Raw genomic sequence first — 23707 nt, forward strand, 5'->3', positions numbered from 1 at the left:
TGTAATCTTCTGTGGATCTGGTTCAATTCCATGAGCGCTCACCACATGTCCCAGGTACTTGACGCTAGGTTGTAGCAGGTGGCACTTGGATGGCTTGACCTTCAACCCATGTTGGGTCAGGATTTGGAAGACTTCAGCCAGATGGTGGAGGTGGTCTTCATAAGTCTTGGAGTAGATGATGATGTCATCCAAGTATAGCAGGACGGTCTCGAAGTTTCGATGACCCAAACATCTTTCCATCAGCCGTTGAAATGTGCCTGGGGCGTTGCATAGCCCGAACGGCATGTTGTTGAGCTCGAACAGGCCCATTGGGGTGGTGAAAGCCGTCTTCTCTCTGTCTTCTGGCGCCATGGCCACTTGCCAGTAGACACTGGTCAGGTCCAGGGTAGAGAAGTAGGCAGCTGACCCTAGGGCTGCGAGGGATTCCTCGATTAGAGGCAGAGGATAAGCATCCTTGTTGGTAACATTCTTGATATTCCTATAGTCAACACAGAATCGAAGGGTTCCATCCTTCTTTTTCACAAGGACCAGCGGGGCAGCCCATGGGCTGTGACTCTCTCGGATAACGTTGGCTGTCTTCATCTCTTGTACCAGCTTTTTCACCTCTTGGTAGCGAGCTGGAGGTATGGGCCGGTATCGTTCCTTGATAGGAGGATGAGAGCCAGTAGGGATGGTATGTTGGATCAGGGTAGTCTGCCCAAAATCCAGTGGGTGTTTGCTGAAGGCCTGGTGGTGCTTCATAACGACATCCAGGACACCTTTTACTTGGTCTGCAGGAGTAAAATCGTCGTCCCCAATATTGAGCTCAAGCCACCAGGATTGCTCCGAAGGCTCACCTTCAGCACTTTGCTTCACTTCCAATTGTTGGGAGTCAGACAGAGAGGTTTCCACCAAGTCTTCAGAATGGACACTGAAGAGAGTGGCTACGGCTTGGTACTTTCTCAGATCCACTGGGGAGTCTCCCACATTTAGTAGTCGAATGGGTACTTGTCCTCGGGATACAGTGACCAGGCTCCTGGCGGCTAGAATGGGCAGGTCTTCATCAGCTGGTAAAGGTTCTACTATCGCCTGGTAGTCTTGACCTTGGACGCCCATGCAGGCTCGACACCATACTAACGTCTCAGTCCCAGGTTGAAGACGGACAGGTTGGGGATCCTTGATCCGGGCTCTGCAGATTTCTCCATTAGGGCCAGCAAACTTCTGTTGCGCCGCTAGAACCTGCATAGTCTCTTGAATTACCTTCCGGGAACCGTTGGGCACTGTCGGCAGGGAGTCGTGGAGAGCCTTCAGCACTTAAGGGTAGCAGTTGCGGAGGACATTGGTACCCAGTACCAGAGAGAAGTTACCGTTTTCGGGCACTCGTGTCACCACTACGCCCTGTCTGGTTAACTCAGTGTCTCCAATGGTTAGCGTGGGCTCCCAGTAGCCGCGGATGGGTACGGGTTTTCCGTTCGTAACAATAATGTTCAAGTAAGCCTTGGGAGGCTGGACTAAGGATGCTCCTCCTCGGCATTTTTTCGAAGGCAGCACTCCAGAGGGTGGTCACTTGAGAGCCAGTATCAATTAAGGCCGGTAGGGTAACTCCGTTGATGGTTACATGAACCATGGGGCGAGTCCCCACGAACCTGGGCATCCAGTTGGCATCTCGGGGACTTACAGGTTCTTCCCTTGGAGGTCGTCCTTTAGCTCCAAGGGTTTGTCGTTTAACTGAAGACATCCATCCTCTTCATGCCCATATTTACGGCAGTAGCTGCACCGCTGGCGGGGTTCCTTCTGACTCCAGGTGCTTAACGACTTCGCTTCTCTTGGGCGCTGTTTGGCCGGGGAGTCACGAGGGGTAGCTGACCGTACAGAGTTCTCTGGAGGTTTCCTCCTCATGGAGGAGACAGTCACTTCCAACTGGGTCAACCGATCGAGTATTTTATGCAGGGTGTCCGCCAGATTAGGGACCTGTCCTGCTAAGCCAGCAACTTCCGTAGCCGCTGGAGTAGGTGATGTCGACTGCGTTGGATGGCAAGCTAGAGCAGAGTCCTCCATTTCCACGGATTCAGGCTCTTTCTGCGGTCCAGTAGGCGGTCGGTCCCCTAATATGTCAATGGCAATTTCCTTAAACTCCAGGAAGGAGGCCTGGGCATGTTGAGAAGAGATGATCTTTAGTTGACACCTTTGATTTCTATCAACAAGTCCATTAATGAATTGTTCCCTCAGGGTTTGGTCAGAGGTTTCAGCCTCCTTGGGATCAAAACGGGTTATGGCCTTCCATGTCTCCTGTAGGGAGAGGGCGAAGTCTTGGAGGGACTCTTGGGGCTTCTGTCGCGAAGAATTGCTGCTTCAACTCTGAGGCAGTACACTTGTCAAAGGTGTTGCGCAGCCTATCAAGAATTTGGACCACATTCTGACGCTGTTCTCGGGGCCAAGACTTGACTTCCCGGAGAGCGGGTCCTTTCAACTGCCCGGTTAGGATGCCCACTTTCTGTTCCTCTGTGAACGGGTACAGGGCGAAGGAGGCTAACAACTTGTCTCTGAATTCAGGGAGACTGTGTGATTCTCCCTCGTAGTGGGGTAACCAGGGGGCCCCCAGATAGTAGGGCAAAGTCAGAGGCATCATGGTGGGGGTCCCAGGAACCCTGGCTGTAGCAGGGGGGAAAGGACTCTCTGGAGGGCTTAACATGCTCCGGTACCCTGAGGAGGGACCAGGGGACGGGACCTGCTCCAGTCCCGTATCTTCGTCCTGGGTGGACATGACTGGCCTAGCTGAGGGAAGTCTGTAGGATTACACACTGTCCGTTGCTATGGGCGATGGCTAGAATGGGACACTTTAAGACACAGTCACTATTCCCTGGGAGGTGAGCCAATAACCTAGCGTCGGAAACAATCTCTACCCCCCTTTAACTTCTCCAGCGGTACTCACTCAGGATCAGCCGCGGTGACAGGACAGCTCCGGTGCATGAAGGACTCCGTTCCCGATGTCCGGCAGGCAGCAGGGGCTCGGTGATGCTCAGCGGTGTTCTCCAGTCGCAGGACACGTGCGCCGGAACTCCGGATGAGGCGCACGCTGCTGGCAGGCTTTAGGTGCGGCCTGCGCCGAAATCCAAGATGGCCGATTAACCCTCTTCGTTGCCGGCCAGCTCCTCCTCCACGGTACTTCGCGCCACTCGCGCAGGGGGTGGAGCCCAGTTACGACTCCAGAGTTCCCGCCAGTGAGGATTTGGCAGGCTGAAAATACTTGCTGCGCCACACGCCTCTGAGGTAAACGCTTCAGGCGCGGCAGCGCCGGATGTAGCAGAGCTGACAAAATTCTTTGCAGGGTTTAACCTCTTGAGTGCTGGAGCGGTGCTCGACAGCACGTGGCAGCAGTAATACAGTTCAATGCAGAAACACACAATCACTTGGGCCTAAACCCGGATGGCAGCAGGGTTAGGCAGCACAGTCTTTGTAATAAAGTACAGTCTATAGTGCCAGAATAAGGCACAGAAGTATATATCCTGTTCGTGACGCCACTTGCAACATCCCCCACCAGGGCCTAGCCTTTTCTCGGGGCCTGGAGTCAAACGGAGCCCGCAGTACCTGGCTGGCGGTTGCGGCCTAGGCACGCTAGTGTCACGGTGCTTGGTATGGGGAACCGGAGGCAGGTCTCCAGCAGGGTGGTGTTGGCAAGAAATGATGAGGGAGAGGCTGCTATAGCTGTTCTCCCTGGGGCAACCCTTTGGTGACTAGAGTATGGGTCTCTGTGTGGTGGACAGGGTGCCCGTGATGGTGACAGCCGTAGTAGCAGGGACCAGACGGAGGCAGATGTTGAACAAAAACAACTTACAGTTCTTTATTGGAACCGACAGGAACTGCAGCAACGTGCCTTAACAGAATGGTAGATTGCTGAGATGCAGTTGGAGGGAGCCACAGGATGTAGATCATCAGCCTGGATGCAAAGGCAGACTGGGAGGTAGCTGTGTCCTAGAAGGATGCTTCAGCTTGTCCTGGGTTGCTTCAGATATCACCCTTGAAGGTAGGATGATATCCCTTTCCTAACTAACTGTCTCACTACAGTCTTCAGCAGGGAGCTGGGCTCACCTGCTCTGGTCTGATGTGCAAGCTGCACTGACTCCTCAGAGTCTCTAATCTGAGAGAGTGAACTCTCTCCTCACACTGCACTCTCTTCTTCAGACTCCTGGGTCTGACTGCCCTCTAGAAGTTTCCTGACCAGGGTCTTGTTACTCCCACTGGTCAGGTGGTGGCTACTCCTCCAATTACATCTCAGCTCACAGACATACAGTATAACACATGTGAATGGTTGCTGGAATTACATCACATAAAACAATTAACTCCTGCCTTACCAGGCAGGCTCTACCTCTGCAGTGCTCATTTATGTTATGTAGTGACTATGTAGTGACATGGTGTGGGGCTGATCAGACCCTACACAGGCTTCAAGCTACATGGTGGGACGTATTCGCAACAACCACTCTGCCTTGCATCGGCGAGGGTGTTGCACATAAATTATGCAAATGGCCCAAACCAGGAAGTGGACTTTTGCTAGGTTCCCTTCCTTAGGGATTATAATCCTGTGTGCTGTACACACTACATACAAAACTTAATTTAATGTATATGTGGAGTCATGGTCTGTGCTGTGACACAGTATACGCTGTATGTCTGTGCAAATGTATGTAACTTTGACTTATGCTCATTCAATAAAGCCTCTCCTCTAGGTGTAGAATATTTTTATGGTGATGGTAGAACAGTGCCTTGTAGTATTATATACATCCATAACAACCAAAAAAAATTATAAACATAATACTTAACTTCACGCTCCAGCCCCAGCGCTCCCCTGCTGCTCCGTACCGTCTTCTCCTAGCTGCCGTGTCTACTGTGAAGAGACACAGGCCGGCCATAAAGCAAGCCAGCCTGAGTCATGCACAGCGGTGTACACAGACGGGTCTGTGCTTCACTGCTTTGTCTGTCAATTACATTAAAGACGCTGTTTTTGATTTTTTAGGTAGTGTGGTCTTGTCAGTGCTTGGTAAGGCCGTGCTATTGGCGATCTGCCGCCCCCCCCACTGGGGAGCCACAATCTGCCGCCTGAGGTGGGAACTTTATTCCAACTCATGGCAGATGTGGCCCTGATTGGGTGCAGATACGGGCGTGGGTGAAGGACAGATTTGAAGGTCCCATCCTTATTGAGGGGGGAAGGGTTAGGGTTCTTTCTTTTGCGGCACCATATAAGTTTCACACCCTGACTCTGTAAGGAAGTCTCTCCTAGGATCTGTTGATCTCTCAGGTCACACAAGCTGCGGGCCCTGGGCCATCTGACAAAGCATTTATAAGCCGGTGTTGTGACATTTCCTACTGAATGACTAGAAAGAAGTTTTGTTAAACTGTGTTCAGCACCAGGGACCTAGTGATACAATCTCTCCTTCCATATTCCGCCTGTTAGGCTCTAGAAGTTGGTGGCCATCTCAGATGATACTTGCGTCAGCTGCTCGGCATCTGTAGGCACATACGCTTGTCCGCGGGTCCTTCCCTCTTGGTATCAGTAACAATGTGCTTTAGTGATATTATGAAAAAATGTTTTGCGCTTTTTGTTATTCTGTAGGAAGTTATTATGTCCTGGAAGGAAACAAGTTACACTGCCTGGAAGTGGTTAACAACTTCGTCTCCAAATACCAGATTCTAGATCTTCCCCGGCATTGTCCTTATAGATTAGAGAGAATCTGGTCCCACTAAGTAGAGACGTCTGAGATGTCTATTTTCTCCTACATGTCAGGTGTGTGGTGTGTGACTTGGAGACGTGTAGTGGCCGTATTTATATGACCATCGTCTCTGCCATGTGATACGTCTTGTTTTGCTGTTGTTATGGTCATTCCCCGGTATGTAATGTCTATTATGTATCAGAAATGACGGCCGCGCGTCTCTTGTTCTTAGGTCACTTGTTTATTTGAAAATGTAACAGATAAAAAATAAACCTTGACAAATTATCGGGATCAGGTCTTTATAGAAACATTGGGGGTCATTTATCATAGCCGGATGTTCATGCGCTGACGTCGCTGCCCCTTCACTGCCGCCTTATACATCAAGGAACTCCGGCCCCCAGATCTATCCAGCGCCCGGCTGTGCAGTGTTTATCTCTGCGCCAGGTCCTTCACATGTGAAAGTGCAGCTGGGGCGCATGCGCGGGCAGGAACTCCTACTCCACTGCCGGCAACCCCCATTCACTGCAGGTCACCCACACCCCCCACACACCTTTCTGACCTAAAAGTCCTGATAAATCTCCTGCATTGTTCATAATGTAAGCTTTCAGGTAAACATATATACTGCAGAAATCATCTACCGCCAGGAAATGAATAGAGATCTAACCTAGTCACATTTCTTAGGATTATGAACATTAACATGGCTTCTCCTCTGTGTGACTTCTCTTATGTTAACAAAAGCTGATTCCCGGTGAAAATATTTCCCACATTCGGTACATGACACCTACTTTTCCCCTGTGTGAATTCTCTGATGTTCAATAAAATGGGATTTCCGGATAAAATGGTTCCCACATTCATTACATTACAGAAATGGCTTCTCTCCTGTGTGAGTTCTCTGATGTCTAACAAGAGATGGTTTATGGACAAAACATTTCCCACATTCAGGGCATGAAAATGATTTCTCCGCTGAGTGAGTTCTCTGGTGTTGAACAAGATTTGATTTTTGATTAAAACATTTCCCACATTTGTTGCATAAAAATGGCTTCTCCCCTGTGTGAGTTCTTTGGTGATCAAAAAGATTAGATTTTTTATTGAAGGATTTCCCACATTCAGTACATGAAAATGGCTTCTCCCCGGTGTGAGTTCTCTGGTGTTCAACAAAACTGGATTTGATTGTAAAGTTTTTTCCACATTCAGTACATGAATATAGCTTTTCTCCTGTGTGGCTTCTCTGATGTATAATGATTTCTGATTTATTAGTAAAACATTTCCCACATTCAGTACAGGAAAATGGCTTCTCCCCGGTGTGAGTTCTTTGGTGGGCAAAAAGATTTGATTCCTTATTGAAGGATCTGCCACATTCAGTACATGAAAATGGCTTCTCCCCGGTGTGAATTCTCTGATGTCTAATGATTCCTGATTTATTAGTAAAACATTTTCCACATTCACTGCATTGAAATGGCTTTTCCCCCGTGTGAGTTCTCTGATGTTTAACAAGAGATTGTTGAGAGATAAAACATTTCCCACATTCATTACATAGAAATGGCTTTTCCCCTGTGTGAGTTCTCTGATGTCTAAGAAGAAGTGTTTTATTGTTAAAACGTTTCCCACAATCAGTGCATGAAAATGGCTTCTCTCCTGCGTGAATTTTCTGATGTTCAACAAGAACTGATTTCTGGATAAAACGTTTCCCACATTCATTACATAGAAATGGCTTCTCTCCTGTGTGAGTTCTCTGATGTCTAACAAGAGATGGTTTATGGACAAAACATTTCCCACATTCAGGGCATGAAAATGATTTCTCCGTTAGGTGAGTTCTCTGGTGTTGTATAAGATGTGCTTTTGTTTTAAAGCTTTTCCCACATTCACTACAGGAAAACGGCTTCTGATGATTTATCTGATTCATTAGAGATTTTTGATGACGAACAAGATGTCCTTTCTTACTAAAGCATTTTCCACATTCTGGACATGAAAATGGCTTCTCCCCTGAGGAAAGATGTGACTGATTATCTTCTACTTCACCACAAGGAGCTGAGGGGGGACGTCCATGGGAACCTCTTGGACTTTCATCTCCTGGAATATACAGGGAAGATATTAATATTGTGAGTTTCCCTTTTCCCAGGTTCCGGCAGATATGAAGGGAAGTGTCAGGAATATACTGTTATCTGAGGGTAACGAGTCCTGGTCAGGAGAAGTCCTGGAGATGATGTGTGACAGTGATTAGTAGAGTAGAAGGTTTAGTGAGGATTCTGGATTACGAGTGGATGGGGTTTGGCTGATCAGAGCAGATGATTGTTCTAGTTTTTGTTTTGAACATTGATTTTTATAGATTTTCCCAGGATAATGTTACATACAGGCATGAATAAAAATGATTTACAAAGATACGTATGAGTTGTCGTTTCTTCTTTGTGTAGTTATCACAGGGATTATCAATATTACAATAAAATAAAGGGAAAAGGACGCTACACGAGGCGGCGGTTGTCATGAATTTGCCCCATGATCTGATCTTGGGTCGGGACTGTCCCATGTTCTGGACTTTATGGTGGGGAAAACAAGAGTTGGGCGGACATTCTCCTGTGTCGTCTGGACAGGTCTCAGAACCCGAGCCTGATGACCCAGACTCTGGGGTTCCTGCCATAGGGGTGGCCACCACAGAAGAAGAGGGTAATGTAATGTCTCCCCTAGATGTTATGGCAGGCGAAACTGAGGAGGTAGTGACAGGGCCACAGTTGTCAGATCTGGAGTTGTCCCGTGACAACTTTGGTACTGCACAACTCCAGGACCCCAGTCTAGTCCACGCCAGAGAAAAGGTAGTCGAGATTAATGGAGTACCTCAACACCCAGGCGCGGAAAAGTAGTTTCCTAGAATGATTGTTAATCAAGAACTGTTGTCCCGAGTTGATCAGGTGCACGGTGAAAACCGGGAGCAGTTAATGGTACCTCAGCCATATCGTCAGACGGTATTAGACCTTGCCCATAAGCATGTGATGGGAGGGCACCTAGGTACCACAAAAACACTGGAATGCATCTTGCAGGGTTTTTATTGGCCCAGAGTGTATGATAGGGTAAAAAGGTATTGTGAGACTTTCCCTGAGTGTCAATTACATGCTCCCATGGTACACTATCGAAGTCCGTTGGTGCCTCTGCCCATTATTGAGGTACCCTTTGAAAGGGTCGCTATGGATTTGGTGGGTCCGCTGGTTAAATCTGCTCGGGGCCCCAGGAAATTCTGGTAGTCATGGACTATGCTACCAGATATCCTGAGGCCATTCCACTATGGCACACCTCTGTGAAGCTAAAGAGTTGTTTGCCATGTTCTGCCGGGTGGGACTTCCCAAGGAGATCCTCACAGATCAGGAGACCCCTTTTATGTCAAAAGTCACCAAGGAGCTATGTCGGATCTTTAATATTAAACAGTTACGCACCTCTGTGTACCATCCTCAGACGGATGGATTGGTAGAACGGTTCAACAAAACTCTAAAGAGTATGCTAAAGAAGGTGGTAAACAAGGATGGGAAGGACTGGGATGTACTGTTGCCATTTTTAATGTTCGCCTTCTGAGAAGTCCCACAAGCCTCTACTGGGTTTTCGTCGTTCGAGTTAGTGTACGGCAGACATCCCAGGGGCCTTCTAGACATAGCCAAAGAGACATGGGAACAAGAGCCCACCCCACACAAAAGTGTAATAGACCATATCGCAGATATGCAGGATAGGGTGGCGGCCGTCATCGAGCTTATGGAGGAGGCACAAAGAACCCAAACAGGTCAGCAAAAGTAAGGACCTTTAACCCCTTTAGGACGCAGGGATTTTCCGCTCATTTCTCGCTCTCACACTTCAAAAATAAATAACTTTTTCATGTTTCCGTGTACAGACCTGTGTGAGGGCTTATTTTGTGCGTAACAAATTTTACTTTCCCGTAATGTTATTTATTTTAACATGCCGTGTACTGCGAAGCTGAAAAAAATTTCAAATGTGTAAAAATTGAAAAAAAAAAATGCACGTCACGTTCTTGTGGGCTCAATTTTTTCGACTTTGACTGTGCACTCAAAATAACACCTCAGCTTTATTCTTTGGTTTGGTGCGATCGCGGTGATACCAAATTTATATAGGTTTTATTGTGTTTTAATACATTTTCAAAAATTCAACGAATGTGTACAAAAAAGAAAAGAAATTTTTTGCCATCTTCTGACGCTAATAACTTTTTCATACTTTGGCGCACGGAGATGTGTGAGGGGTCATTTTTGTGAAATGAGGCGACGTTTTCATTGCTACCATTTTGAGGTCTGTGCGACATTTTGATCATTTTTTATTTCATTTTCTATGTGATGTAAAAAGGTGTAAAAGTCGCATTTCGGACATTTGGGTGCCATTTCCCGTCTCGGAGGTCACCGCCGCCCGTAACCACTTTTATATTTTGATAGATCGGGCATTTTGGGAGGCGGAGATAACTCATGTGTCTGTGATTTTTACTGTTTATTATGTTTTATATAAGTTCTAGGGAAAGGGGGGTGATTAGAATTTTTAATATTTTATTAATTTTTTTTCTTTTTTTTTCCCACTATTTCTTAGACCATCTAGGGTACATTAACCCTAGATGGTCAGATCGCCCCTACCATATACTGCAATACTTCTGTATTGCAATATATGGCATTTTTGCAGATCATTCATTACAATGAGCCACTGGCTCATTGTAACGAATCTGCAGAAGCCAGATAGCTTTGGGATGACGTTCGGGGGCGCGGCAATCGTACTAAAGATGGCGGTGCCCGTGCGCCGCCGTCTATTAAACGCCGCCGTCAGCAATGAAAGGGTTAATAGCCGCGATCGGTGCAAGCACCGACCGCGGTTATTAGCGTTGGGGGTTTGCTGCAATATGCAAAAACCCCTACCCTTGTATGAAGAGGACTCAGCCCCGGTAGTGGGACTCCTACTCCACTCGGGTTTCGATCCTGGGCTTTTGTATAACCCACAGGTGCAGGTCACAGGCCTCGTTAGAGCATGATATAATCTGAGCGTGTGCCAGGCAGCCTGGTACCCGTATAGCTTGGACCTGATATTTTATTAGGCAGTGTCCAGCCGGGCAGGATTTATTTTTGTGTTGCTTTATATGTGCCAAAACCAAGGCTGAATTTATGTTGTTTTTTGAAGTGTGAATAAAACTTTATTTGAACTTTAACCCTGCATGTGACCCTGCTTCCTGCACTACTTGAGCAATTCCCCACACTACACTGATGCAGGATTATATCTTGGTTAATCCCTGAGCTGAGTGGTTTTGCAGATAAAACAATTATACCATTCAGGACCTTGGGAAAGCTGGGACAGGCTGGATTGCAAATTACACAAGCTTGAAATTACAAATGGAGATTAGTCAAGCCTGACTAATCAACCTGAGCTGGATCACTCATACACAATAGCTGAGGGATGGTGCAGCAATTGATTATTCTGTCTGGCAGGGAGAACAGGGATTGCATCATCATCTCCTGCAGAGAAAAACTCATGTGCTAGGAGAAGCGCTGAACCAGCCATAGAAGGGACAGAGCTTCATTATCATTATGTTATATCTGTTTTATCAGCAAAACCAAGAATTAAAATGCTACTGGCCCTTTTATCAGTCCGTTGATTTCCTCAGTGCGGAGCAGACACAGGACAGAAGATGGCGGCTGGTCACATGTCCACATCACACGCAGCTGCCTGGGCAGGTCATGTGATCACCACTATGTTTGGCTGTAGTCGGTTGGTTGCAGTGCATCCAGTATGGAAGGTGTTGTCTGTTACATCATCACTGGGAGCAGAGCATAAGAGGGAGGAGGAGTCACTGAGAACTAAAGGATCCTGGGACATGTAGTTTCAAGTGGCGGCCATCTTGGTGAAAGCTCCACCTACTTTAGAGATAAATCTTGTGAATCATAAAAACAAAATATTTAAAGGGGTTATCCGGCTGTTAAAAATTACCTAGGTGTGGGCTGGGGTGGGCTAATTAAACAAAATAAACTCGTACTTACCTCCTCCGGCGCCGCCGATGTCCTGCGCCGCAGTCCCTTTGATCCATGCCTGTTTGTTCCCTTTGATCCATGCCTGTTTGTTTACAGGGGCACAGAAGCCACGCACAGGTAACTTCCAGTCCGTGATGTGTCCGGCTCCTCCCATCCGTCCCTATCTCTCGGCGCACAGAAGAGACTGACCACGGTGTGGGACATCGGCGGCGCCGGACAAGGTAAGTACATGTTTATTATGTTTAACTAGCCCACCCCAGCCCAAATCAGTAATTTTTAACAGCCGGATAACCCCTTTAAGCTCCATTTTGTGACTAATGACATTGAGTTTTGTTCTATTCATTTATTTATAGCATCACAGGTTTTTTGTATCAGATGTTCATATTCCCGGAATACCCCTTTAAGTAATTTAATTGTGAGGGGTTTAGGCCCTTGTTTAGCACTTGACATTTTGATATATATAGTTTATAGTACGAGACTCGGCTATATTTTTCCATAATTTGCATTGCGGCAGGTGGTTTGAGAGGATTAGAATAGTGTCGTCTGTAAATAGGGGTCTATTTTGTGGTCTGTGTCTCCTATTTTAATGCCTCTGATTTGCGGGGTTCTCCTTATTGATTCTGCTAGGGGGGGTTCTATGGTCATAGTAAATATTAATGGGGAGAGGGGGCACCCCTGTCTGGTACCGTCGGTTGATCCATAATACTTAGAGTATAGTAGTAATAGACGATCTAGGATGTCGCCCTTGATTCCAAATTTCTCTAACGTTACCTGCATGAATTTCCAATGGACCCTGTCCAACGCCAAAGAAAGGGGCGGAGACTCGGCTATTTGTATTATATCTCGTGTTCTTCTGGTACTGTCTCGCGTTTGTCTCCCTTTGATCTTTGTCGATAACCAATGGTAAGATGGAGGAAGTTCTATTGGCTGTGATTTTGGTGGATTGGTGATTGGTCTAAAATTCATTGGCCTGTCCCGGTTTTTGACGGGTTTCGGGAGGGATATAATTAGAGATTGTAACATCTCCTCGGGGATTTATCTCTTCCCTTTTATAGAATTTAGAGTTTTTAAGAAATGGGGTTTTATTATATGGTAGAATGTTTTAAAATATTCATTTGTATTTTTGTATTCATTCGTTATTTTTTGGGATTTTTAATCGCCAGATCAAGTTCCTTGCTATTAATTGGTTGATTTAAAGTTTCTATTTGCTGTTCTGAGAACTTTTGGGAGTAATATTTGGGATAGAAAATCATGGATTACACTCTCCGAAGGTTGGGGGGTGGATAAGTCGTCTTTTAGATGATATAATATTCACAGATTGTGTTAGCTTTGCCTTGAAGATTAATCATTTTATTTTCGTTTTGGTTGAATATACAGGCAGTCCCCCGGTTATGTACAAGATAGGTTCCATAGGTTTGTTCTTAAGTTGAATTTGTATGTAAGTCGAAACTTTATAATTGTAGCTCAAAATGTTTTTGTCCCAATGACAATTGGCGTTTCAAATTTTTTTGCAGCAATAGGACCGAGGATTATCACTAAAGCTTCAGTACATACACCGTACTTACTACAGTAAACCATCCAGAGAGCTTCACAGAGGGCAGAGGGGTCCATCTTCAACTAGGGGTTGTCTGTAAGTCGGGTGTCCTTAAGTAGGGGATCACCTGAACAAGGTATTTTTTGTTTGGAACGTCAGTTTTTCATCCTGTTGGCCAGGACTTTGCCCGTAGTATTTGGCTTTACATCTTCTCATGTTACATTCTAGTCGGCTTTGCTAGAGCTGGTTTGGCTCCTATCTTAATTCTTGAATCTGTTTGGTGAGTATTTGGGAGGGGGATATTTTGTTTTTGGTTTCTAGTATTGTTATTAGATGTAATAATGAAGAGGTTTTGGCCATCTTGTTGCTTGTTGCATGAGTCGGCCTCTTCTGAAGTTCTTTAGGGCGCACCATAGATCAGCGTCTGACGTGTCTGGACTGTGGTTAAACTTTAAAAATTTTGATCGTTTTTCTTCGACAGTTTGAATATTTGGGTTTGAGATAAGAGTTAATACTCCAAATGAAGGTTGCTTGGGGGGGGATGTTGAATGTGAGATGGGGGCGTGGTCCGACCATGAAATTTGACCAATATTTACAGACGTGACTTTTTTGTAATAGCCATTTATCCACTAGGATTAGATCCATCCTGGAATATGAATTGTGTGGTAGAGTAAAACGTATCATCCTGTAAGACTCTCCAGACAGGAGGAGATTAGAGAATCTCAAACTCACAAGAACTGCTAGAATTGGGGCCGGGTGGGGGGGGGGGGTCATCTAGGCTTGAACTAGGATTATTATGTGTCCCTGTTTTATGTTATTGACTTTTTCTATTATACTTTTGATAAAAGAGCATTGTTTTTTGTTGGAAGCTTCTATAGAGATCAGAGTAAACACTTTGTGATCAATTTTACGTTCTAGGAGTTTTGAAGTGAATGGAAGAGGTGAGATAAGACGATAGTTCAGCAGAGGAGACGAGGCCGGAGATTCTCTGATTCTATAGGACGGGGGTGACAGATACAGGATTACAGGAAGAGGGAACAAGACCAGTGGATAGGAAAAGGTTAAAGAGGTGAGTGATAGCGGATGAGGAAGGGGAGGGTTGGGATAAGGTGTGAGGTGTGAGCTGGACATCATGGAGGAAACATCCGATAGACCAGACGGGAGGAGGAGAGCAGAGACAGATGAGCCGGTGTCTATGTCATCTCCATCTCCTCCCCTGGATGTGACCTCTCCCTGCAATGTATAAGGGAAGAATAACCCACAAGATACATGAAAGGCTCTTACCCTCCTCTGTCACTGATGAGGGGATTTCCTCTCCGCTCCTCCTTCCACCACAACTTTCCTGGAAAGATCCAACATGAAGGACATGAGAAAACAAGGAAATGTCTCCAGAGATTCTCTTATATCCAAGTGATGGACAGAAACCTCCAGAACCAGGAACTAAGGGGAATAATCTCCTGCAGGAGGAGACGGGATCCACATTCATCCCAATATTTTACACATCAACATCAATGTTCCGGTTATATTACTGCATAACCCGATGTGACCCGATCCTGAGGTGGAGACTCATGGACACCAGGGACAAGATTATTCACTTCTCCTGCTCTTCTACCATTTATAGTTATGACCGACCAACATCTCCCCATAGACCCTCCACCCACTGCTGCTGGAGAAGGTAAGTAGCTTCATTACATCCATCTATAGAGGATTCACAGGAACCTCAGCTCCACCTACCTGATGATCCAGTGGGACGTTCTCCTCCGGTTCCTCTGGACAATCCCGGGAATCTCCAGGACTGGGACATCTCTCTGGTTCCTGTGTAATATCCCGGGAATCTCCAGGACTGGGACATCTCTCTGGTTCCTGTGTAATATCTCGGGAATCTCCAGGACTGGGACATCTCTCTGGTTCCTGTGTAATATCTTGGGAATCTCCAGAACTGGGACATCTCTCTGGTTCCTGTGTAATATCCCGGGAATCTTCAGGACTGGGACATCTCTCTGGTGGATTTCTCTGACTGGATCCATCTATAGGAAATATACACAGTGACTGATACATTGTCTATATGTGATGAGGAGATGATGGAGGAGGTGACCTCACACCTGCTCTGTCCTCTATAATCAGGAAGGTCTCCTCTTACCTGGTGATGTGAGGGGCTGGTGGTCCTCCATCATGATGTCCTTGTACTGGTCCTTGTGTCCTTCTATATACTCCCACTCCTCCATGGAGAAATAGACAGTGACGTCCTGACACCTTATAGGAACCTGACACACACAATGACACAGTCATCACCCGGACCCCTCCCTTGTGTTATTGTACAATGTCCCAGCATTCCCGGCAGCGCTCACCTCTCCGCTCAGCAGCTCAGTGATCCTGGAGGTAAGTTCTAGGATCTTCTGCTCATGTATCAGTGAATGAGGTGGAGGCTCGGTGATGGGGCTCTGGGTCCATCCTCCTGACACACGGGGGGTCACACACTCACCAGACGACTTCTTCACTACTGTGTAATCCTGTGTATGGGGAGACACTGATCACTACATAGATCCTAAGAATCCTTCACCTCTCCAGTCATTTCCCGCTGTTATTCCTAGAGATAAGAGCCGTGTCCTGGGAGACTCTCACCTCTCCGGTTATCAAGGAGATCATCTCCAGGGTGAGCTCCAGGATCCTGGCCGCCATCTGCTCTCTGTCCTTCTCCCGGATCCCTGGTGGATCATTGATGGAAAGGATCATCTTTAGGAGAAACCTCTGGGAGTCCTGGATCTATAGAACCTGAGGAAACATGACAAGAACTAAGAGCAAACTCTATATGAAGCAATTGTGTCCATGACATGTGTGATGTGACAGATGGGGATTCTCCAGACACTGGAGGGGAGGTCACTGGACTGAGGGAGGAGTGATGGCGCTGGACTGTGCCGCTCCTCACTAATAGCACATACTGGACCCCACATGGAGGGACCTGGAGCATACTGGGAGTTGTAGTCCCTCCATATAGTGTGTGAGCTCCTAGAGCATGCTGGGAGTTGTAGTCCCTCCATATAGTGTGTGCTCTCCTGGAGCATGCTGGGAGTTGTAGTCCCTCCATATAGTGTGTGCTCTCCTGGAGCATGCTGGGAGTTGTAGTCCCTCCATATAGTGTGTGCGCTCCTGGAGCATGCTGGGAGTTGTAGTCCCTTCATATAGTGTGTGTGCTCCTGGAGCATGCTGGGAGTTGTAGTCCCTCCATATAGTGTGTGCACTCCTAGAGCATGCTGGGAGTTGTAGTCCCCCCTCTGGTCACTTACCTCTTCTCTCCTCAGTGCAGGACACTCTCTATCTCACACACGTCTCCTGCTCACAATCCACTAGTCATGTGACCCAGGAGTGTGATGTCACTGAGGGGCGGGGCCTCCGGGGTGTAGATGTGTATAGATGAGGACCTGTGAAGATGTCAGTATAGGGGGCGGGGCCTCCGGGGTGTAGATGTGTATAGATGAGGACCTGTGATGATGTCAGTACAGGGGGCGGGGCACAGAGATGTCATGTGATCACTAGTGACGTAGAGTCTCATCCTGTAGCGGCTGATTCCTTCCTCTGTACAAGTGATGGAGACAGCAGGACGTCGGCTCCGTGTAGTCGGGGGCTTTGTACATGCGCAGTGCAGGGGAGGAGGAGCCTCCATGTAGGATATAACACACAGAGAGCAAATACATGGCGGACAATAGATATAATTACTGCTTCTCCATCACCAGGACACAGGAGCCGCTGCCCCCATAAGAGGCTCCTCAGGGGGAGGGGGGCAAGGATTCGGGGGTTTGGCCTTTCCCTTTGGCTTTATTTCTTGGGCTCAGTTCACATCTCTGTTCCATCTTTATCTTTTTTGTAACAGTCCAAAACCCGGTGAGGTGAGACCCGCCCACAGGTGAGGTGAGACCCGCCCACAGGTGAGATGTGACCCGCCCACAGGTGAGGTGTGACCCGCCCACAGGTGAGATGTGACCCGCCCACAGGTGAGGTGTGACCCGCCCTCGGGTGAGGTGTGACCCGCCCTCGGGTGAGGTGTGACCCGCCCCCGGGTGAGGTGTGACCCGCCTGCAGGGGAGGTGTGACCCGCCTGCAGGGGAGGTGTGACCCGCCCACAGGGGAGGTGTGACCCGCCCTCAGGGGAGGTGAGACCCGCCCTCAGGTGAGGTGTGACCAGCCCGCAGGTGAGGTGTGACCCGCCCTCGGGTGAGGTGTGACCCGCCCTCGGGTGAGGTGTGACCCGCCCTCGGGTGAGGTGTGACCCGCCCCCGGGTGAGGTGTGACCCGCCCCCGGGTGAGGTGTGACCCGCCCCCGGGTGAGGTATGACCCGCCCGCAGGTGAGGTGTGACCCGCCCACAGGCCTGAAGGACCCCGCAGTCTCCTGGTTTTCTTCCTATCTCTATGACCTTCAGTGTCTCCTTTTCTGGATCTTTCTCATCTTCCTCTCAGACTCCTGTAACTCCCGACTAATCATCTTCCCCTCGCTAAACTCTCTCCTCTTCAATCTATTCTTTACCCCATAGCCCAAAAAGACGTACCCTTACGTCTTACTGCATATGAGGGAATGAATGAAGCAAACACCTGTGATCGGTGCTAGTGTGTGTTAACCCTGTGATCGCCGCCAGCATTAACCCCTACGGGACTCAGCATCTTTTGGCCTAAAGGACGCGGCCCCATTTTTCAAATCTGACCTGTGTCACTATAAGTGGTTATAGCTTTGGAACGCTATGAGATATCCAGGGGATTTTGAGATTGTTTTCTTGTGACACATTGTACTTCAAATTAGTTTAAAAATTTGGATGAAATCTTTTGCGTTTAGTTATGAAAAAAAACAAAATTTGGTAAAAATTTTGAAAAATTCTTTATTTTCAACGTTCTAAATTCTCTACTTTTGATGCAGAAAGTCATAGCACCCAAATAAATTCATAACTTACATTTCCCAAATGTCTGCTTTATGTTGGATGGTTTTTTAAGATTCCACATATTTTACTAGAATGTTATGAGGCTCAGAATTTGGGGCCATTTTTCACATTTTTTGTAAAATCGCCAAAACCTGTATTTAGATGGACCTGCTCAACTTGTAATTGACACTGAGAGGCCTAAATAATAGCGAGACTCGTAAATTACCCCATTGTGGAAACTACACCCCTCAACGTATGAAAAACCACTTTTAAGAAGTTTGTTAACCCTTTACATGTTTATAGGGGTTAAAACAAAATGGAGGTGCAGTCTGCAAATTGTAATATTTTTTCACAATACATTCATTTTGGGTGGAAAATTAAACATTTGTAATGGATAAAATGAAAAAAGGCTCCACAAAGTTTGTTACCCAATCTCTCCCGAGTACACGGATACTCCATATGTGGTGGTGCCTGCTGTATGGGCGCACGGCCGGGCATAGAGGGGAAGGAGGAGCATAGAATGGGAGGAGCCATCCAGAGCCGATCCCCCATATGTGGTGGTAACCTGCTGTATGGGCGCACGGCCGGGCACAGAAGGGAAGGAGGCGCCATTCAGATCAGATTTGCTGTCACATTGTACAGGCTATAATTTTTTTCTTTTTTTTAATGAGGACCTATAGGGGCTTATTTCTTTTGCCACATGAGATGCACTTTTCTAATACATAATTTTGGGGCATCTATAGCTAATTGGTGAGATTTAATTAACTCTTTGTTGGTGGAGGAAATGAAAATCATCAATTTTTAGGAAAATTTTTATGTGTTTTTTTTTTTTTGGCCGTTAACCATACCATGAAAATGGTATATTATTTTTATTCTATGGGTCGCGACGTTTATGAAAATACTTCATTTATATATTTTTTTTTTATTTTTTCCCATTTTTACTGAATAAAAAGTAATTTGGCAAAATTGTTGTTAATTTTAGCATCACCGTCTTTCATATGCATAACTTTTTTATTTTTCACCTCACAAATCTGTTTAAGGGCTTATTTTTTGCGAGAAGGATTGCTCTTTTTAGTGGTCTTATTTTAGATTGCGTAACTTTTTAAAATCACTTTTTAAGAGCATTTTTAAAGGGCATTAATAAAAAATCATCTTTATCAGAGAGAGTTTTTTTAGGTTGTTTTTTATGGGGTTCACTTTGCGGATCTAATAACGATTCTGTTTTATTATACAGATTGTTACGGACGCAGGGATACCAAATATGTGGGGGTTTTGTGTATTTTATTCAATTGTACTGAATAAAAACTAATTTGGAGAAAATCTTATTCATTTTAGCATCACCATCATTTTATATGCATAACTTTTTTATTTTTTGGCAGATAAATCTTGTTAGGGGCTTATTTTTTGCGAGAACAGTTGTTCTTTTTAGTGGGCTTATTTTGGAGTGCATAACATTTTTTAAATCACTTTTTAGAGCATTTTTTATAGGGTATTAATTAAAAATTATCTTTTTTCGGAATGTTTTTTGCGTTTTTTTCCTCCGGCGTTTACCGTGCGGGTCCAGTAACAATTCTGTTTTATTATGCAGATTGTTACGGACGCGGCAATACCAAATATGCGGGGGGTTTTTTGTGTTTTTATGTTTTTTATACTTTATTAAGTTTTTTTTATGGGAAAGTGACATTTTAGGGGCTTATATTTTTATGTATTTATTTTTTATTTATTATAATGTGTAGTGTTAAGTGTTTTTGCATATTTTTACTTATACATACTTGAACTTGAACCAGTGATGCTCTGATCACTGGTTTAAGTCCAATACACTGCTCTACAATACACCTGATCGCGGGTGTTAGCGCAGGCTGTCAGCTGTACTAGACAGCTGACAGCCGCTGCTTCTGGTACCGGCTCCGTTCGTGAGCCGGTGCCAGAAGCAGGACGTTATAGAACGTCCCCGTGCGCTAAGCATCTAGCCCCGGGGACGTACTATAACGTCCTGGTGCGCCTAGGGGTTAACGAACCAGCAGCGCATGTTTTAGGCATCTATTACACTGTGCGGTTTGTACATAGTAATAGATGATGTGCAAAATCCCTGTACTGTAGTATAGCAGTATATGGTAGGATCAATCAGACATCTTAGGCTTAAAATACCCGAGGGAGTCTGAAAAATAGTAAACAATTTTAAAAAGTAAAAATAAAAATTATACTAAAAAGACCTAAAAATTCAAATCCCCCCCATTTTCCTAGAACTGATATAAATAAACAGTAAAAAATCATAAAGACATCAGATATCGCCGCGTCTAAAAATGCCCGATCTATCAAAATACAATAACTTTTTTCACTGCGTTTAACCCCGTAATGGAAAATAGCGCCCAAAGTCGCAAATGGCACTTTTTTTTGCCATTTTGAAAAATATAAAAAATTGATTTAAAAGTGATCAAAAGGCCGTACAGTCCTAAATATAGAAGCATCGAAAACGTCATCAAAAGTTGGAAAGAATGACACCACCCACAGCTCCGTGCACCAAAGTATGAAAAAGTCATTAGCGCCAGAAGACGGCAAAATGAAGAATTTTGTTTTTCTACAGGAGATTTTAATTTTTGTAAATGTATGAAAACATTATAAAACCTATACAAATTTGCTATCCCCGTGATTGCACCGACCCAAAGAAATGAAACGGTACAATATAACAACCCAAGGATCATTAGCTGCGGTACATCAGATATAACAACATATATCTTTATACAATCATTTGTCATGTGTGATAACATCTGTACAAAAACAGCGATACCAAGCCTCTGGGACCCTGAGAGCGTAGAATTCCAATCAATGGGAATGAGGAGAAAGCAGTCTCTGTCGGAGGGAACTGAGCCAGAAAAGCATGCCGTAGCTGTAGGCTGGAACATCAAAAGCGGATCTTATTGCCTCCCCATCCTCCCCAAGAAGTTGAGCTATGTTCACTAGGCCCTTGGCAGTCCAATATGAATCATCTTGCAAATCTGAGAAATGGAGCAACCCTAGGTGGGACCAGAGGGGAACATGAACAAGGGTGCCCAGTGCAGCATGAGACCAAACCGGTCTGGCCAATCTATGCAAAGGGAGAAGTTGGTTAGGCTTATAATCAACAGGCTCCAATAAGGGCCACAGGGAACGTCGGTGGAGGAACCGGGCAAGGTGGCTTTCAGCGTCTGGCATCTGCCCAGGTGACACCCAACTACGGAGATAGCAAAGCTGACCCGCCAGGTAATACAAGAAGGGATCCGGCAAAGCAGCCCCCGCCTGTGCCTTAGGGCGACGCTAAGTGGACAGACGGAGTTTAGCACGCCCACTCCCCCAGATGAAAGAGGGGAACAAAGAGTCCAGCTGCGCGAAAAACAGTCTGGGCACTGGGATATCTGCATGCTCTAGGGCAGTGATGGCAAACCTTTTCAACGCCGAGTGCCCAAACTACATCCAAAACCTACATATTTTTTGTAAAGTGCCGATGCGACAATTTAAACAGTAACTTTTTACTCCCTGCTCTGTCACATGTTTAATCTGTATAGGCACCTGAGGAGACCAGTACAGTAGAAATAAGGAGAAAAAGCTTTGGTTATCATTGTAGCTTCCTTCTAGGGTCCTGGACTGCCTGGGACTGCAAGAGGCCTTGAGTCCTGTCTGGGTGGGGTGATGGCGCGGGTGCCCAAAGAGAGGGCTCTGAGTGCCGCCTTTGGCACCCGTGCCATAGGTTTGCCACCACTGCTCTAGGGTGTACAGCAATTTAGGCAATGCAATCATTTTGCATTTCCACACAGACACAGGCAAGAGCCTCCAAGTATTTACCTTATCTTTGAGGTAAGTCACCAAAGGGGCTATATTAAGGGAGAAGGAGCGGGAGATGTCCCATACAATATGTACACCCAGGTATTGAAATCCTTCCCATATTTGAAGGCCGCAGAACTCAGGACCCCAACCATAGCCCTCCCTACGTAGTGGCATAAGAAAGGACTTATCCCAATTAATGAGGCCTGAGAACTCACCAAACCTATTTATAATTGAGATGGCCATGGGAAGAGTGGCAGCAGGGTTAGCCATATACAACGCTACATCATCGGCATAAAGGCTAATTCTGTTTTCCCGTGCCCCCACTTGTACCCCCTGAAGAGAGGCATCAAGGCGAATCTGGATGGCTAGGGGCTCCATCGCAATTGCGAACAGGAGCGGTGAAAGGGGACATCCCTGCCTGGTACCGTTATGGAGGCAAAAGGAGGGGGAAAGTAAACCATTCACCAGCACCTTGGCAATAGGGGAGCTGTACAGTATAGACACCCACTTGAGAAACCTAGGCCCGAATCTTTCCAGTACTGCCAACAGGTACGGCCATTCTACTGAATCGAATGCCTTGGCCGCGTCTAGCGAGGCCAAGGCCCATCTTGTTGTTCCCACCACCCCATTTGGGAGATAACCTGGGCCAGACGAATATTATTGGTCGTGCACCTGCCAGGAATAAAGCCTGCTTGATCCGGATGTATAATTTCCGTTATTACTCTACTTAAGCGATTGGCCAGGATTTTAGTTAATATTTTATAGTCATTATTAAGGAGTGAGATGGGCCTATATGAGCCACACTCCTCTGGGTCCTTTCCCGGCTTCAATAACACCACAATAGTGGCATCTTTGAGGGTGGGCGGGAGGCAACCCCTATCAAATGCTGCTCGGTACATGGCCGATAGGTGTGGAGTAAGAGATATTGCGTATTGTAGGTAGACCTCTTAGGGGAGACCATCAGGGCCTGATGCCTTACCCTTGGCCATAGATTGAAGCGTTTCAGTGATCTCATCTTCGGATATAGGGGCCTCCAACAACTGAACACTCTCGGGAGAAAGGCCGGGGAATGTAAGTTCATCTAAATATTCAGCTAGTTCAGTAGTTGTGTGTGAGAATTTGGATGTGCAAAGCTCCCTATAAAAAGCAGCAAATTCAGAAAGAATGTCATCCGAAGACGATACTGTTGGGCCTGCTGTGGAATTAATACGTAATACCGGGGGGGGGGGGGAGGATGCCCTCTTCGCCAACCAAGTTAACAGCTTACCTGATTGATTGCCTGCTTCAAAATATGTCTATTGAAAAAGAGCCTTCTAGCTGCCTTTTCCTTTACCACCGTAAGATAATCCCTGCCCAATGATAGCCAGCGCTCCCTGTTTGCCTCGTCTGGGTTCCTAGCAAAGGCCAACTCCGCCTCTCTACAGGCCTTGGCCAGTTCCTCCTCTTGCAGTGCCGAGGACTTTTTAACAAAAGAAATAGACGAGCGCAGGCAACCTCGAAGATAGGACTTAGCAAGTCATCTTGATCAGCATTGTGCATCTCAGAGAACTGTGATAGTTGGTCTGGAATTCTATCTATAGCCTTAATAAGAGTGAGCCAGAAGGGATGAATCCTGTTACTCAGCATCCTCCCCTCCATCCCCCATGATAAGCTGAGAATAATAGGGCTGTGGTCTGACAGGCAGAGGGGCAGGTCGTATTTGCGTGAATACCAGGGGTGCCAAACATATAATCTATTCTAGACAAAGCATGAAATCTAGCTGTGTGGCAAGTGAACTCTTGTAATGACGGGTGAAA

The 23707-nt window shown here is 46.3% G+C and overlaps 1 protein-coding gene and 1 pseudogene across 1 annotated transcript in view; both read right to left on the bottom strand.

The window, feature by feature from the left end:
• LOC140119741 (uncharacterized) overlaps positions 1 to 14731 on the bottom strand; it is a 58654-nt pseudogene extending 43923 nt beyond the window's left edge.
• LOC140116867 (uncharacterized) overlaps positions 1 to 23707 on the bottom strand; it is a 97752-nt gene that overhangs the window by 67579 nt on the left and 6466 nt on the right. The window lies entirely within an intron of this gene.

Source organism: Engystomops pustulosus, chromosome 2, assembly GCF_040894005.1.
Source record: "Engystomops pustulosus chromosome 2, aEngPut4.maternal, whole genome shotgun sequence".
Taxonomy (NCBI): domain Eukaryota; kingdom Metazoa; phylum Chordata; class Amphibia; order Anura; family Leptodactylidae; genus Engystomops; species Engystomops pustulosus.